The sequence below is a fragment of the Piliocolobus tephrosceles genome, chromosome 12 (genome assembly GCF_002776525.5).
Source record: "Piliocolobus tephrosceles isolate RC106 chromosome 12, ASM277652v3, whole genome shotgun sequence".
Classification (NCBI taxonomy): domain Eukaryota; kingdom Metazoa; phylum Chordata; class Mammalia; order Primates; family Cercopithecidae; genus Piliocolobus; species Piliocolobus tephrosceles.
Genome location: NC_045445.1, coordinates 21,210,244 through 21,228,257, shown reverse-complemented (window position 1 = coordinate 21,228,257; position 18,014 = coordinate 21,210,244).

Genomic DNA, 18,014 nt, shown 5'->3' with positions numbered 1-18,014 from the left:
ACATTCATTACTCAAGTTATGACCCATTATCAATTCTGTGTCCTGCACAGTACATGGGGAAGTACAGACATATCTACCATTTATTAAATCTGCTTAATATGTACCATGCCTTGTGCCATTGTCACATTACAAATGTCTCTCACAACAACCCTGTGATATGGGTACCATTGTTCCTAGTGGATGAAGAAGCTGAGAGAAGCTCCGAGTGGGTATTGCAACCATTCTCAAACCTAGAAAAAGTAGAAGGGCTCCACACTGAAGACCCATCTGTCTGACTTTCAAGCCCACTCTTGTTCTCTGAGGGATTCATTTGGGAGTTGAGCTGTGGCAGTTAGGATATGATTAGAGAATGGACTAGAGTAGAGTAGTAAGTAGGGACAGCAAGACCAACAAAGAGTCTCAACTTCTGTTATATCAATGATAAGTCCCATGGGCTATGAGAAATTGCAGAGATCCCAATTGGGGGAGTAGTCATAGAAAGTTTCATGGGAAGGTGGTGTATTAGTCAGTTCTTACATGGCTATAAAGAACTATGTGAGACTGGGTAATTTTTGAAGAAAAGAGGTTTAATTGGCTCATGTTCTAAAGGCTGTACAGAAAGCATGGTTGGGGAGGCCTCAGGAAACTTACAATCATGGTGTATTTTGTATTGACCAGAAATGAATTTGACCAGCATAAAAGCATAGGAATAATTTAGAAAAAAAGTATATATATATATAGAGAGAGAGAGAGAGAGAGAATGAGAGAGAGAGGGTCTCGCTCTGTCACCCAGAAAACAGGGAAGCAGGCATGTCCCTACATGTTTGGAGCAGGAGGAAGAGAGCGAAGGGGGAGGTGCTACATACCTTTAAACAACCAGGTCTCATGAAAACTCACTATCACGAGAACAGCAAGGGGGAAATTCACCCACATGATCCAATCACCTCCCACCAGGCCCTTTCTCCAACACTGGGGATTACAATTCAACATGAGATTTGGGTGAGGACACAGACTGAAACCATATCAGGTGGAATCAGAGATGGATCTTGAAGGATAAGCAAGGCCTGCACTTTGTATGGGGTGATGAAGCAGCAAGAGCAAAGGTTTGGTGGTGGAAATTTAACATTCAGTGCTCTTGTCCTAGTAAGGAGACTCGTCTTATGAGAGGAAAGGGCTAGCGCTGGCAAGGAGTATGGCCAGATAAGGATGACTGCCTGCAAGTATGTTCCTGCACAGTGTCAATGAGAGTCACTCATATTCCGACAATATTTGGGAAGCCAAGATTTGTAGAACATTCTATTTCCATATGGTTAGTTAGTTATGAGTTTCAGAACTTGGAAACCTTGCAACCTTCGGAAAGAACCAGACTACGTATTAACGGATTACAGTTTCAAATGTCATTTCCCATTTCTGTCCAAATGAGGTTGAGACATTTTTGATGGAAAAAAACGTCAAGCTTCTCATGACTAGTTTCTCGCACAGTATCTGAATGATTTGGATCACTGATTGACTTGATGGTAGCCACTCAACACCAAGACAGAATCGTTTCCAATCATGTGGATTTTCAGCATCAAAGACAGATACTGATACTAACTGATAGACGTTGGGTTTCAGTGTTGAGCATGATGCTTAAATCTCTTCTTCTGATTAGCTTTGATAACTCCATGTCTTTAAATTTTGTTTTATTATTTTGACACAGGATCTCACTCTGTCACCCAGGCTGGAGTGCAGTGGCACAATCATGGCTCACTGCAGCCTTATACTCCTGGGCTCAAGCGATCCTCACACCTCAGCCTCCTGATTAGCTGAGACTACAGGCATGAGCCAACATGCCCAGCTGATTTTTTTTTTTTTTTTTTTACTTTTAGTTGAGACAAGGTCTTGCTAAGTTGCCCAGGGTAGTTTCTAACTCCTGAGCTCAATCAGTCCTCCTGCCTTGGTCTCCCAAAGTGCTGGGATTACAGGCATGAGCCACCATGCCTGGCTCCATCTCTTTAAAAAGCAATCTTCCTTTTTAGTTTGATCTGTCATTTGTGTCTGACCCTCCCCAAAGAGTAGCTTTCTTTTGAACATCCTATGTGATGGACTACACACATTCTAAAACTAGGCTTCATCTTTTGATACAAACCAGCTTCCTGAATTCTGTGTGCAGGTATACACTGTTTCTGCACATTTTTGTCTACATGACACCAAAATCTGCTTTGGCTGCTTTATTTTTTATTTTTTTTACTTTTCAACCAATGATTTTGGTGAGTAGATCCACCCTGAAGATAAGTAATAATACTTGTACTTGTTTCATTTCAACTACCCAACAGTGGCTAATGGTTCAAAGGTCATCAATAAGAGATTGGATTTGGTTTTAAAATTCTCTTTTAAAACCGCAGAAAACACAGTGTTGCACTAGGCCCTGTCCATAATGTTTGGCTTGGATGCAGGTGAGAGGTTCTTCGGAAGGCTTGACACAACACAGTCTTCAAAGACTTTAGAAATTGGCACTTCCCTAGTTTGCTTTTAGCATCCAAATTTTGTTGCTGATCAGAGTTGACACTTACTCATAGAGGTGAAGATAGAAAAAATGAACCCTTGGGACAGCTAAGAAGGGTGGAGGAATTGGTCTGAAAGATTCATAAGGTGACCCAAGTTGAGGATTTCTTCGGCCAACTGGCTAGAACTGCTATTAATTCTTGCTGTCTTCAGATGTGCGGTAGTGAGTCATCTACTGGGGTATGATTAATCCTATTTTGTAGAAATGGACAGCACAAAGATTCCACCCAGATCTTATATAACATACTGGCCCCAGAGCTCAACACACTCTCTTTCTGTAATAATTCTTAGCTACAGAGCACTTTACCAAGTTTGAATAATCATTAAGCTCAGTTCTTGAGGAAGAACGGAAGTGCCACCATACAAAGCTCAATCTTAGGGATCATATAGCAACACAGATCTTTCCATTTCATACAATCAGTCCTCTCAGAAGTTGGTTTTCTCATCAACCCAATTAGCGTGGTCCTATAATCTAGGAGTTGGAAGATGGAAAATTGAGTTCTGACCCTCATTAGCTGTTAGACTCTAACTGAAAAAATCATTTCACTTCTCTGAGCCTCCATTTTCTCATCTACAAAGTGGGCATCTATATATCTACCCTGCATATGTGTCAGCACTGCTGTATGAAACAAGATAACATACATAAAAGTACTTTGGAAATCATAGTTTATAACAAGTATAAGAGATTATTGTGATTACATTGGTTTTGTAAGGTATGTTATGGTTATGTTGCCAACAAAACCTAAATAACAATTTCTAATATAAAAATATTTTTTAAAAAAACAAGCATTAAGTACACTATAAAAATGTGGAAATCTGGACATCAAGTTTTGGCACAATATGGCAATCTATGACCCCCAAACTCATTTGAGATAAACCAATAATACAAGAGAATTTTTTACTTCAGGAGCTTCCAAATGCGCACCCTGGCAGATGGTGCCCAGCTCTGAGTGATGCTGGGACCCTTGAAGCATTGCGAAATCCCACCACCCAGATGTTCTGTGCATCTGTCCCATGTTTAGAAAACTCCTAAACTTTCCATAAACTACCTAAGATAGTTTAAGATGGTATTTAAACTATCAGGGCAGTGGCACGGGAAACAAGCTCAAATCAAAGGAGTATGCCTTTTGTGCTGAGGGTCTAGAGCAGGGGTTGGCAACTTCTCTGAAGAGTCAGACACAACAAATTCCTTACATTGGGGTAAAGGGAACAGAGCAAGCACAGGTCTGGAAGTAGACAAAGATCACTAATCCGGATGAGCCTCCTTCGTGATAACATCTCACGTATACTACCATTTTAAGATCCATTTGAGCTAATAAGCACCTCTTTCTTTTAAAATGCGATGTCTGAGTCTGGGTGTGGTGTCTCACGCTGTAATCCCAACACTGGGAGGCTGAGGTGGGAGAATCACTTGAGCTCAGAAGTCTGAGACCAGCCTGGGCAACATAGTGAGATCCTGGGCAACATAGTGAGACCTGGTCTCCACAAAAAAATACAAAAATTAGCTGGTTGTGGTAACATGTATCTGTAGCACCAGCTACTTGGGAGGCTGGGGCGGGAGGATTGTTTGAGCCTGGGAGGTAGGGGGTTGCAGTGAGCCGAGATTGCACCACTGCAGTCCAGCCTGGGTGACAGAGTGAGACCCTGTCTCGAAAAAATATAAATAAATAAAATGTAATCTCTGTGAAGATAAGGTCTATCATCCACTTATACCTTAGTATAAGTGTCTTTAGTTAACCCTTAGTCATGTTCTTCTATCTGAGATTTGTTATAATGTAAGAATAAACATTTTGACTGAAGAGTAAGAGTAGTTTTAAAGTTTAGCATACTTTGGGGAAGGGCAGCTTGGAGTGGACAGTGAGAGGGAGATATCTACAGTTTCTGTGGGTAAGGCAAAGAAGGGCCACCAGGAAGCAGGAGCAAAGTGCAAAAATGGAAGATGAAGGACACGACAAGACCCAGGATATGTTCTCAGCTGTTCCTATAGGCAATTGAAAATAATAAAGACCTGAATTTTGGTATGCTAGCTGTGGGTGGCCAATGCCTAATCTGGAGAAATGACGGTGGGACTGAAACGTATTTCATGTTTTTTTTAGACACAGGATCTCAGTTTATCACCCAGATAAACTGGGTGATATCACTCCAGTGTGTGTGCAGTGGCACAATCACGGCCCACTGCAGCCTTGATCTCCTGAGCCCAAGTGATCCTCCCACCTCAACCTCCTGTGTAGCTAGGACTACAGGTGTGCACTACCATGCCTGGCTATTTTTTATTTTTATTTATTTTTTATTTTTGTAGAGACTGGGTCTCACTATGTTGCCCAGGCTGGTCTTGAACTCCTGGGCTCAAGTGATCCTCCCATCTCGGCTTCTCAAAGTGCTGGGATTACAAGTACAAGCCACCACACCTGGCCAATGGGACTGAATATTAATTTGACTTCAAGGAAAACAGAGTAGAAGAAGAGGAAAGGACACTATGCACATAATGGTCCCCAGTCACTCATGATGATCTAAGCCACAAGGACCCCAGAACACCTTACATTTAGCCTGAGCCACAGACACAGCACAAGATTGAGTCAGTGTGGCCTTCAGTTCACCGAACCATGGCTGACAGTCCATCAGCAGAGCCATGCTTCATCCTTTGACTGAGGCAGCGCAAGCTCACCAGGGCAAATGAAGTCTCTAGGTGAACATAGGTTGTTCTTTTCAAGCAAGTAAGAAAAGAGTGAAAGTTTTGTAGTAGCCCCAACAGTGGATATCATTTTAAGCAAATTCTGTAGGCCAAAATCAACATTCGTGCATCAGGAAAATAAGATGGAGCAGTGGACAATACAGGGTTGGATGGACCTACAGACATGTGATAAAACAAGTATAGCAAAAAATTGGTGGCAAAATCTGGGTGATAGGTACATGGATGTTTACTGTAAAAATATTTAAGTTTACTGTATGTTTAAAATTGTTCATAATAGAGGGCAAGAGATTCTCCCTCAGAAAAAAAAATACACATTTGCAAAACTGATCTTCTAGGGCATAGTACACTTTTCTAGAAAAGGATTTTCCAGATTAACTTTTAAACAAGCCCATCACTTCTGAGGAGTGCAACACACAAATGAAGTGGATGTCATCCTTGCTGAAACTGTATTAGCAGATTCTTCATTTCCAGGGAGGGAAGGAACATGAAAAACATAGAGATGTCCAAAATTTCAGTGTAAATGTAACCAGTTTATAATTTTTTTATACAATGTCCCCAAAAACTTCAAGAAAGAAAATATTCCCTCAGTTTAAAATGCATGTTAAATTCTGCTTAAGTGTGTGTGTGTGGGGGTGGGTCTGTGTATGTGTGTGTGTGTGTCTTAAAATCTGTGGAAATTAACATGATTTATTTAACAAAAAGCAGACCACTGAGAGAGAAGGAAGGAAGAAACTGGTCAAGCAGGCAGTTAGGGTGGGTCCTCAGTTGAGTTCTTTCAAACAAAGAACAGCCTGCAGACACAGATAAGGGAACTTGCACAGGGGTGCTTGCCTAAGGTATGCCCACAGCCACATAGATAAGAAAGGCTACACAGGAGACTTGCCTAGACATCCCTACAATGGAAAATTCCATCCCCTGACACATGTGCAGTAAGGGGAACAAAGCAATATGGAATAACTCAAGCAAAGGGCCCATATGTGCACTAGGAGGATGGGAAGGAGCTACCATAAATTTGCACCTCATGCAAATGAGAGACCCAACCCTCATCAGTTTCTTATAAAAGCCTCTGTATTCAACTGTGAAGTGGCAACATTTTTGGGGGATCCCTCTCTATGGCAGAGGGATTTCTCTCTTTCTTTTGCTTATTAAAGTCCTGCTGTATCCTCACCCTTGGAGTGTCTGCATCCTTGATTTCCTTGGCCATGAGACAAAGAACTTCGGGTGGCACCCCAGACAGCAAGGCTGTTTCACCATTACAGATCTGTGAGTTAAAGGGGGGTGAACAGAGATCTTGTGTGCAGAATTTCCTGTATGAGGAAACGAAAGTGAGGGATCAAAAACAGACCCACAAAAATTAGGTGAGGAAATACCTTCTAAATATGGGTTGAGAGGGTGGTCATTCAGGTTCATGCTGCTGGAATGAGTCTACATAATTGGACTGTCCTGTTCTTGCTGACTGTAGTGAAATAAGGCAATAAAAGTGCAGTCAGGGTTTTCTCTCTTCTGCTTGGAATCACGATACTGGGATATGGCTTGGCCTACAAAGTGCCTACCCATTTGATTTGCTCCTCCATACAGCACTGAGAATTTGAACGGCAATTGTAATTCTCATCTCACAGATGGAGACACAGAGACTCAGGGAGAGTCAGAAAGGTCACACAAAAAGGCTAGGGCTGGGCCGGGCCACAAACTCCCATTGCTTGGCACCTGATCACTGTCTCCATGGAGATTGAACCTAAGTGTCTTGGTGACTTCAGGTACTCTCATTAGGTGTAGGATTTCAAGCTATTCCAACATAGGTTTCAGCTATGCTAAGACAGCATTCCTTAAGACAGCTGAAGCCTTTCAAAGTACTAACTTTTCTGCCTGACTCTTATTCTTAGAAATGACACCTGGAAGCACAGCTTCCATTACTCTAAGTGGCAACAACCTTTGCTTCTGCCTTAATTAGCTTGTTGTCTGTCTGGCAGGGGCAGGGCTGAGAACTTTGTATGTTTTAGGACTTTCAACTGCCAGAAGGCTAGAAGAGGGATTTGTGGCCTTGCTCTAATAATCAGTACCTGGTGAGTCAAGAATGCCTTTGTGTGATAGAGCTCTGCTTCTCCCTACAGGATTTGCTAAGCAAAAGAGAGGATGTATTATTGTCAGAAATAATCTAGTCATTGAACTGTAGCTAGTGAAACTGCCTTTACAAAAATCCTAACAGTGAGAAAATTATGGCAGTGAAGGAGATCTGATCTGGTCAACCCTCATCTTGCCTTTGGCCTTCAAGCTGCCCTTAATTATTCCTGGGCTTAGGCCAAGCTAACTTTGGGGGACATTTAGTTTATAGTTCAAATGATAATAGTCCTTGCCCAAAACTCAACTGCCTTTTTAAAGCTAATGAGAAACCACCAGACTAGGAGGATAGAAAAGCCTGAATTTCACTAACGTATAGACATCAAGGATTGCCAGCCATTATTCTGGAGGTCACAAGATATGCAACTTTCCCAATTACTCCTGCACATAACATCACCATTGTAGAACCTAAGATTGGTCTTTTGAGATATCTTCTCAGGGTTTTTGCATGTCTGACCGAAGGTTCCACCTGGACCCACCAACTGCTCCTGTGGCCCCACCCAGAAGCGATCAGTCCAAGAGGACAGATCCTTCAACTCCCTATTATTTCATCTCTGACCCAACCAGTCAGTACTGTCTATTCCTTAGCTCCCTGTCCAGCAAACTATCTTTGAAAACTCCTAACATCTGAGTTCCATGAAATTGATTTGAATAATAACTCCATCTTCTGTACGGTGTGGCCAGCCTCGCGTTAGTTAAACTCTTTACTGCAATGACACAATCTCTGTGAATTGATTTTGTTTGTGCAGTGGGCAGGAAGAACCCCTTGGGACCTGCTCCCTAGGTTTTTGTATTCGGCATTATGGGAAAAATACTCAGTCCTCTTTCTAGCCCTGAACATAGAAAAGCAAAGATGTTGGGAATGTCAAAATGGCAGGAGAAATTGTGCCTTTTAATCCAAAGGGATGTTTGGAGAATGATCAGTCAGCTTTGTTTCCCCCCAACCCCCCACCCCCTTGGCTCATTTCATAAAGGAAAAGGGGGAGGAAGAAAAGTTCGTCAGGATTTTGCAAATGAAAAACACGTCCATACTGACAGAAATAGACTGTTTTCTATTAAGGAATCTGGTCATGGGAACAATTGTATTTTTTGAATTTATCATGATGTTTATAAAACGATATTCCAGAAAAGATTAGAAGGAGAGATTTTGTGAAATAATTCCTCTAGCTTGGTTCTCTTTGTGAATGCCTCAATAAACAACGTTAGTCATACTGCTGTTGTTTTCTGTTGAACTTTGACCGGGAGATTTAAAAATTGCTGCAAGTGAGAGAAGAAGGTTCTCCTCTATTTTCCAATTTGTGGTATTAGTGTTTTCTGTTTATTAAGTTCTCCATGCCACCTAGTGTTTATCTGAAGAAATACCAGATTGTTAGCAAGTCCCCCAATCCTGTGCAGGGCTCCAAGTTCATGCAGTAACACAGTTAGACATGCTCTGTGTGACATCCCAACTGACTGAAAATTTTGTGATGATCTTCAACACTAACACATGTGACCCAATTCCTCTCCTTGAAGAAAACATTAACTTTTTTTCTTCTATAGCAAGCTTGTCCAACCTACAGCCCATGGGTGGCATGCAGCCCAGGACAGCTTATTGAATGCGGCCCAACACAAATTCGTAAACTTTATGAGATTGTTTTGCAATTTTTTTTTTCCTCATCAGCTATCGTTAGTGTATTTTATGTGTGGCCAAAGACAATTCTTCTTCCATTGTGGCCCAGGGAAGCCAAAAGATTGGGAACCCCTGGTCTATAGGACATAGTGGCATCAAAGAAGTCTAGAATTATCATGGTGGAAGGGACGTTCCAGACCTTTACACCCCAGCCCACTGTTGTGCCAGGAAGCCCTTGTGTACAATGCAGTGTTTCACAAGAGCCTCCCTGGAACATCAACTTTGCTCTTTACTTTTTTCTTTGAAAGTATCTGAAATATATGACTGGAAAGCCAGGAGGGGCCTGAAAACCATTCAGAGTCTCTGTTTCACTCTGTGGCTGCAGCAGTAGGCAGAGAACGCACAAGAAAGAAAGGGCCTGTTTTATCTCTGGCAGGCGCTGGCCCAGCAGCAGGATCCAGGTCGTGCAGCTCATAGACCTCTAGCTGGAAGGGCTTGATTGAATTCCTCCTCCCTCTTCCTACCCTCCTCCAAAAACAACAAACCCCTTACAAACAAGGCCCATGATATTAGCAACAACAAAGCTGTCCTTTTCAAAATCTGTCTTCTATCATTTGCCTTCAGTAATTACCAAGGCCTTCTAAATGCTACCAAAAGCTGAGCTAGGGCTGGAGAGGGTGTAGGGGCAGGGAACAGAGCTGTAGGAATGAAGTCCAGTTTTGCAAAGGGACCCTGGCAATCCTGCTGTGGCCCATTTCTGGGTTTACAGAAAGTAGTGGTTGTCATAATTCTGGCAAACACATGCCCTGTATTTTATACAACAGTTCCAATTTCAAATAGTTTCCCTTGTCGTTCACGTAAGCACACTTGGCCCGGTCACATTATGGATTCTGTTCTTTTTTTTTTAAGGGGGCGGCTTGGAAAATATGCTCACCATCTCATTAGAGCCACGGTCTAATAAGGAGGAATCTCTTTTCTGCCACCTTTTGACAAACTTCCCCACTTACTGTTACTACTTCCCACAGGGCCTGAAGGGCTACAGGTTGCTGATAGGGTGAGGGCTTGCAAAGTCAGCTGGAGGCTTGAAGAGCTGGCAAACTTGATCGACACATTTGGAGCCAATAAAGCACATTCACTTTGGGCTAGTAAACATAAAATGGATCGGAATTTTTTTGTTTGTTTGTTTCTGTGTATGCTGATCTGGGCAATTTGCAAATCTTACTACAACAGACGAAATACCATTAGCATGACCTTATGGAAACCCACATCTGTAGTGAGACAGGGAGCCAGTCATCACAAGTGTCTTCATGCAAGGCCCCAGAGGATATCTCCAGGAGGTGAGAGCTGCATTTGACAAACTCCACAGGCTCTGAATCGCCTGTCAGTTCTGCAGAGAAAAGCCAACATTCCTGCTGACCACACACCATACCCAATGCCCTTAATCAGAACTCTGTCACCATAACATGGAACTCTTGGGTCCTGCCTAACCCTTGGTTTTGTTAGAGGCATTAAAAATAGGGGACCTCAGACCGGCTGGAGGGGAGGTGGTGCTACCAAAGTGGGGAAAAAAGACAAAGAGAGGAGCTGGGCATAGTGGCTCATGCCTGTAATCCCAGGGTTTGGGGAGGCCAAGATGGAGGATCGTTTGAGCCTAGGAGTTCAAGACAAGCCTGGGAAACATACAGAGACCCCATCTCTACAAAAGGTAGAAAACATAGCCAGACATGGTGGCAAATGCTGGTAGTCCTCAGGAGGCTGAGGCAGGAAGATAAGTTGAGGCCAGGAGTTTGAGACTAGCCTGGGCAACATAGTGAGATACCTGTCTCTACAAAAAATGAAAATTAAAAAAAAAAGCCAGGTGTGGTGGTGTGTGCCTGTAGTCCCAGCTACCCAGGAGGTTGAGGTGGGAGGATCACTTAAGCCCAGGAGTTTTAGGCTACAGTAAGCTATGATTGTACCACTGCACTCCAGCCTGAATGAAAGAGCAAGATTCTGTTAGAAGGTAGGAAGGAAAAAAAGGAAAGAAAGAAAGAAAGAAAAAGAGGAAGGGAGGAAGGAGGAAGGAGAAAAGAAAGAAGGAAGGAAGGAAGATAAAAGAAAAAGAGGAGAACAAAAAAGGAAGGAAAAGAAGGAAAGAAAGAAGAAAGACAAAAGGAAGAAAGAAAAGGAGAGAAAGAAGAAAGGAAGGAAAGAAAGAAAAGGAAAGAAAAAAAGAAAAGAAGAAAAAAGAGAAAAAAGAAAGAGAAGGGGAGGGAAGGGGAGGGGAGGGGATGGGGGAGGAGAGGGGAGGGGAGGGGAGGGGGAGGGGGGGGGGGGGGGGGGGGGGGGGAGGGGGGGGGGGGGGGGGGGGGGGGGGGGGGGGGGGGGGGGGGGGGGGGAGGGGAAGAGAAGAGGAAGGGAAGAGAAGAGGAAGGGGAGAGAGGAGAGAGGGAGGGAGCCAGCCAGAAGCAGAGGAGGGCAGAGGAAGGGCACACAGGACACCAGAGCAAGAGGTCAGAACTGAGAAACCTCCAACCACAGGCTCAGGGTCAAGGCAGGCCCAAGCAAGATGGGGAAGGAGGCAGCTATCTGCCAGGCCTCCCAGGCCTTCAAGCCACACCTGCCAATCAAGTCTCCCCAGCAAGATCTAAGGAAAAAGATGAGTGAGTATTCTGTTACTGCAAATATTCTCATTTCTTTGAGCTATATCACCATCTTCTGTCTCACTCTCTTTTTCTCTCTTTGTGAATCTCCTTCTTCCCCTTCCCCTGTTCTATCATTCTGTTAACCTGCCTTCTCCATGCATCTATTCATCTTTTTTTCCTTTCTTTCATCTGGCAGCTCCAAAAGCACCTTCTGATCCATGGAGTTTCCAGTAGCTGCTCCCTTATTGCTGTGGAATCAGGGGTGCCAGGGTCCTTGAGCCTCAGAGTTGCTTCTTTGAAGGACAACCTACTCCTCTCCCCTGGACTCCCCTTTCCTGTGGCCACCATGCCCCAGACAGCAGGGCCTCCCCTAAAGACAGCTTGCTCTGGTGAGTAGAGTGGCTTCAGCAGGACCCAGTCCTTTGAGTCATGGTGTGGTCTGGGGGTCCAGGCCTCCAACTTTGGCAGGAGCAAGACTTGTAGCTCCACAACCCAGGGCTTTGGCAGCCCCTCCACAATTTCACGGTACAGGCTCTGTGGCCTATATGGAATGCAGGTCCTGCTAAGAGCCCCCACCATTAACTGCCTGCTCTGGACTAAGTGACATCAAACTACAAAGTAGAACATTCCGGGCCGGGTGTGGTGGCTCACACTTGTAATCCTAGCACTTTGGGAGGTGGAGGCGGGTGGATCACCTGAGGTCATGAGTTTGAGATCAGCCTGGCCAACATGCCAAAACCCCATCTCTACTAAAAGTACAAAAATTAGCTGGGCGTGGTGGTGGGCACCTGTAATCCCAGCTACTCAGGAGGCTGAGGCTAAAGAATCGCTTGAACCTGGGAGGCAGAGGTTGCAGTGAGCTGAGATTGCACCATTGCACTTCAGCCTGGGTGACACAGTGAGACTCTGTCTCAAAGAAAAAAGCAGAACATTCCAAGCTGCTGTTCTTTAAAAGTAAATAAATAAATAAATAAATAAATAAATAAATAAATAAATAAATAAATACTGCAATGTTTAAAAACCTCTAAAAATGTATTTCCCAAACTTCTACTCCCTGTTCTTAACTTCAGTGGCTGCTTGGGGGAAATAGATCCCTTTAGTTTCTCTGCTCTGTTATGTTAACAAAATTGTTTCTCGAATGTTACCTTAGATTAATCTGGAGAGGAGAAAAACAGATCCAACTCTGTAGCCATCTCTTATTGCTACAGAATACGCGAGGGAAAATTTGCTGAAAGTAGATTTTCACACCATTGGGAGCCAATGAGTCAAAAATGGAAAAACTTAAAATATTTCAAATGTTGAAGTAGTGTCACTGACTTATTCTGCTAGGTTTTGCCTGGAATGAAGGTTGGTTCTCCAAAGTCAGAGACAGAGAAAGGAAAGGCAGCAATTGGATGGGAGACTCACTTAGGTCCAAGGGTCCCAATAACTGCTGGCAAAGTTAAAGGGTAGGGAAGGGCCATTGAATAGGGCCCAGCTCTGCAGCCCTATTCAGTGTCCCATTCAGTCCCTGTCTCCAAGGAGCAACCAGAAGTCAGGGGGAAGTCCTGACAGCTGCACTTTGCAACTTGGAAATAAAACTCCAAGGCTTTGATCTTTTCTTCTTCTTCCTTCATATTTAATCCTGTGTTTTTAATTTCCTTCTTCATTGCATATTTGACAAACCCAACTACTCAATCAGTGGAATGTTGTAAATAATGCACTGTGTTTCCTCCTCCAAACCCAAGAGGCTTGGGCCCATTTGACCTCTGTGGTTTATGCAAAACCACCATGGGCCCCTGAGGAAGATCTACATTTCCAAAAGTCACATAATCACTGACACTCACACTGAAAGGGGCAGTTGAGATCATTCTCATCCAGCCTCATCATTTTACAGATGAAACTACTGCCCAGAGAAACTGGGAGGCATGTGAAATGTCACAGGTTGAGACCCAAAACTCCCAACTCCCAATCCAAATTATTTAATAGCATTACATTTCAAGGTTTAGTGGTTTGAATCCATGCCTGATTATGGATGTGTTTAAGGGGCCACGGTCATGCAATGTATTTTCTGACATGAGTGTGTATGTGTACACACACATATCCATAGACATGTAATCTCCACTTAGAATCAAAAGGAAAAAAACATCAGAACTCCCTGTTAGGTTAGTGACTCATGAATACCCAACCAAATCACCATGGACACTGTGGCTTGTTTACATAAGACCTTGACAAACAACACATTTTATCTCTGGTCAAAAGCTACTGCTATCACTCTTTTGGGAGTAAAATCACAGGATATTCTCTGGGATGCCCACCCAGATACCATAGCCATCCTATCTATGTTGCCTACCAAAAGGGCAACAGTGCCACTAAGGATGGTGTCTCTGACTCTGACATTAGCTCTGTCTCTACTGGTTTCCCCAGCTCTCCAATCTTCCTGACAGACCTGCTCTTTTCTGTCTCCTTCTCAGTGAGGGAGGAGATGAAGGCTTAATGGGGATTTCTCAACCTTGTCAGCATGAGATAGAGAAAGGGAGTTCACATCATGATCTCCATTGGTGGCCCTATTTGGGGAAGGTCCGATGTTACACCAGCTCCTCCTAACTTTCTCCTGTACCCTTCAACTTACATGTCCTTCTCAGATCAACCTTCCCTGCTGATATACATCCTATAATTGCTGATGCCAGGTGTTGGGGATCAGGCGGTTATATCCACACTAAACTCATGGTACCCCACTTCTTAAACTCTCCCCTTATGAGAAGAGCACCTGCTGTGAGCTTCAAAGACTCGAGTTACTCAATACCAAAAATCTTGATCTTCAACATTGACTCAAGTGAGCTACTTCTTTAGGTAGAGCAGTATCTAACCTTGAGGCATCTGAAATACCCACTCTGTGATACTTGGTGGATGGTTAACCCTCTATAAACAGAGATATAGTTTGGATATTTGTCCCCCCCCCCCCAAATCTCATGTTGAAATGTAATCCCCAATGTTGGAGGCAGAGCCTGGTGAGAGGTGTCTGGATCATGGGGTGAATCCCTCATGAATGGCTTCAGCCATCCCCTCGGTGATAAGTGAGCTCTCACTCTGAGTTCACATGAGACTTGGTCATTTAAAAGTGTGTAACACATCCCCCTCCTCCTGCTTTGGCTATGTGAAGTGGCTGCTCCCACTTCACCTTCTGCCGTGATTGAAAGGTCCCTGAGGCTTCACCAGCACCATACTTCCTGTATGAGCCAATTAAACCTCTTTTTAAAAATAAATTACCCAGTCTCAGGTATTTCTTTATAGCAATGCAAGAACAGCCTAATACAGACAGCTGTAGCCATAAACAGCTATATGCACTGTGGAATCATAGATGTATGTTCATACCAGAAATCAACTTTGTTGTATTTATTCTTTCTGTCAACATTTTACTTTCACTCATTCATTCATTTATTCAACAAACATTTGCCCCTTGAAGATTCAGCTGAAATGCCAAAACTTCAGAAGAGCCTCCTCTGACCACCTAAAGAACCCACCAACCTTTCAGCCCTGCCGTCAGGTGACCCTTTTATTTCCCTCAAGGCATTTACCATAATCAGAAATTACCTTATAGATCGAGTTACTGTCTGTCTCCTCCAACCAGAGTGTAAGCTTCCTGAGGACAGAGGTTTTGGCTGTCTTGTCCATAGCTATATTCCAACACCTGTGTTTTCCTTTCTGAAACCTAGAGGTTAGCACAGAGCCTGTATAGAAAAGATACGAAATATTGATTGGAGATTATGCAGCAGCTTAAAAGAATGGGGAGGGCTCAATATGTATCACCATGGAAAACTCTCCAAGTGAGACTGTTGTGTGACAAAAGCCAAAAAATCTGCCTAGTTTAACATCATTTAGACTTCAAGAAAACACTCTAAACCAAACTCTAGATTTCTGTACATACATATTCCTATGTAAGTGCATCAAAGGGGTCTGGATAAAGAGGAGGGAACACTTCCAAACTCATTCTATGAAGCCAGCATTACTCTGATACCAAAGCCAGACAAAGACACAAGAAAACTACAGACCAATGTCCCTGATAAATAAGGATTTTAAAAACTCAATAAAATATTAGCAAACTTAATTTAACAGCACATTAAAAGGATTCTACTCCATGACCATGTTGAATTTATACCTATGGTTTTGATCTGTGTCCCTGCCCAAATCTCATGTCAAATTGTAAGTCCAGTGTTGGAGGTGGGGACTGGTGAGAGGTGATTGGATCATGGGAGAAGAGTTATCATAAATGGTTTAGCACCATATCCTCAGTGCTGTTCTCATCAATTATCACAAGATCTGGTTGTTTTAAAAGTGTGTAGCACCTTTCCCCTGTCTTCTTCCTGCTCCGGACACATAAGACATGCCTGCTTCCCCTTTTGCCTTCCACCATGAGTGTAGGTTTCCTTAGGCCTCCCCAGAAACTGAACAGATGCTGCCATCCTGCCCGTACAGCCTGCAGAATCATGAGCCAATTAAATCTCTTTTCTTTATGAATTACCCAGTCTTGGGTGTTTTTTATAGCAGTTCGAGAATGGACTAATACAACCTGAAATGCAAGGATAGTTCAACATACAAAAATCAATCAATGTGAGCCTGGTGTGGTGGCACATACCTACGGTCTCAACTACTCAGGAGGCTGAGGCAGGAAGATTGCTGGAGCCCAGAAGTTAGAGACCAGCAGGGGCAACATAGCAAGAACCCATCTCAAAAAGTTGATCAGTGTGATAAATCATGTTAACAAAGTAAAGAACAAAATCCACATGATCATCTAAATTGATGAAGAGAAAGCATCACTCAAATGAAAATTCAATACTTTTTCATGACAAAAGCACCCAAGAAACTTGGAATAGAAGGACAGACCATATATGGAAAGCCCACAACTACTGTCATATTCAGTAATGAATGACTAAAACTTTTTCCTCTAAGATTAGTAATAAGATAAGGATGCCCACTCTTGCCACTTCTTTTCAACATAATACAAGAAGTCCTGGCCAAAGCAATTAGGCAAGAAATAAAATGTATTCAAATTGGAAAAGAATAAGTAAAATTACCTCTGTTTGCAGATGACATGATCCTTTACGGAAAAAAGCCCTAAAGATTTCACACACACACACAAAATCTGTTGTAACTAATATAGAATTTCAGCAAAATTGCAGGATGCAAAATCAACATGCAAAAATTAGTTGTGTGTTTTGTGTTTTTTTTTTTTTTTTTTTTTTTTTTTGTAGCACCAGCAACAAAAGCAAACATAGACAAGAGGAATTACATCAAACTAAAAAGCCTCTGCCCAGATAAGGAAACAATTAACAGAGTAAAAAGGCAAACTATGGGATGGGAAAAAATATTTGTAAACCATGTTTCTGATAAGGGGTTAATCTCCAAATATACAAGGAACTCCTACAACTTAATAACAGAAGAATAAATAACATAATAAATAACTTAATAACAGAAGAAAAATAAATAACCCAATTTAAAAGTGGGCGAAGGACTTAAATAAACATGTCTCAAAAAAAGCCATGCAAATAGCCAACAGAAATATGAAAAGATGCGCAACATCACTAATCATCAAGGAAATGCAAATCAAAACCACAATGAGATATCACCTCATACCTTTTAAGATGGCCATTATCAAAATAACAAAAGATAACAGGCATCGGCATGAGTGTAGAGTAAAGGGAACCCTGTACACTGTTGGTGGCAATGTAAAATGGTGTAACTGCTATGGAAAACAGCAGTAAGTTTCCTCAAAAAATTAAAAATAGAACGACTATATGAACCAGCAATCCTACTTCTGGGTATACATCTAAAATAATTCAAACAGTATCTCAAAGATATATCTGCACACTCATGTTCATTGCAGTGTTATTCACAATAGCCAAGAGGTGGAAACAACCCAAGTGTCCACTGACAGATGAATGGATAAAGAAAATGTGGTATACACACACAATGAAACGTTACTCAGCCTTAAAACATCACTAAGCCTTAAAAGCCTTAAAACATTACTCAGCCTAAAAAGCTTTAAGCCTTAAAAGCCTTAAAAGGAAGGGACTTCTAACACATACTACAATGTGGATAAACCCTGAAGACATTATGCTAAGTGAAACAAACCAGTCACAGAAAGACAAATAATGTATAATTCCACTTATATGAAGTATCTAAAAATATCAAAATCACAATAATAGAAAATAGAAAGATGGTTGCCAAGGTCTGGGTGAATGGAAAAGGGGGAATTGGTGTTTAAAGGGCATAGAGTTTCAGTTTTGCAAGATTAAAAAGTTCTAGAGATCTGTTGCATAACAAATTGTACATACTTAACACTCCACGCTTAAGATAGTAAATTTCATGTAATGTGTTTGTAACCACAATTTAAAATAAAAATTACAAACAAAACAAAGATTTGGGTAGATATAGAGGGAACTGGAATGGGAGTCAGAGGAAAACTTTT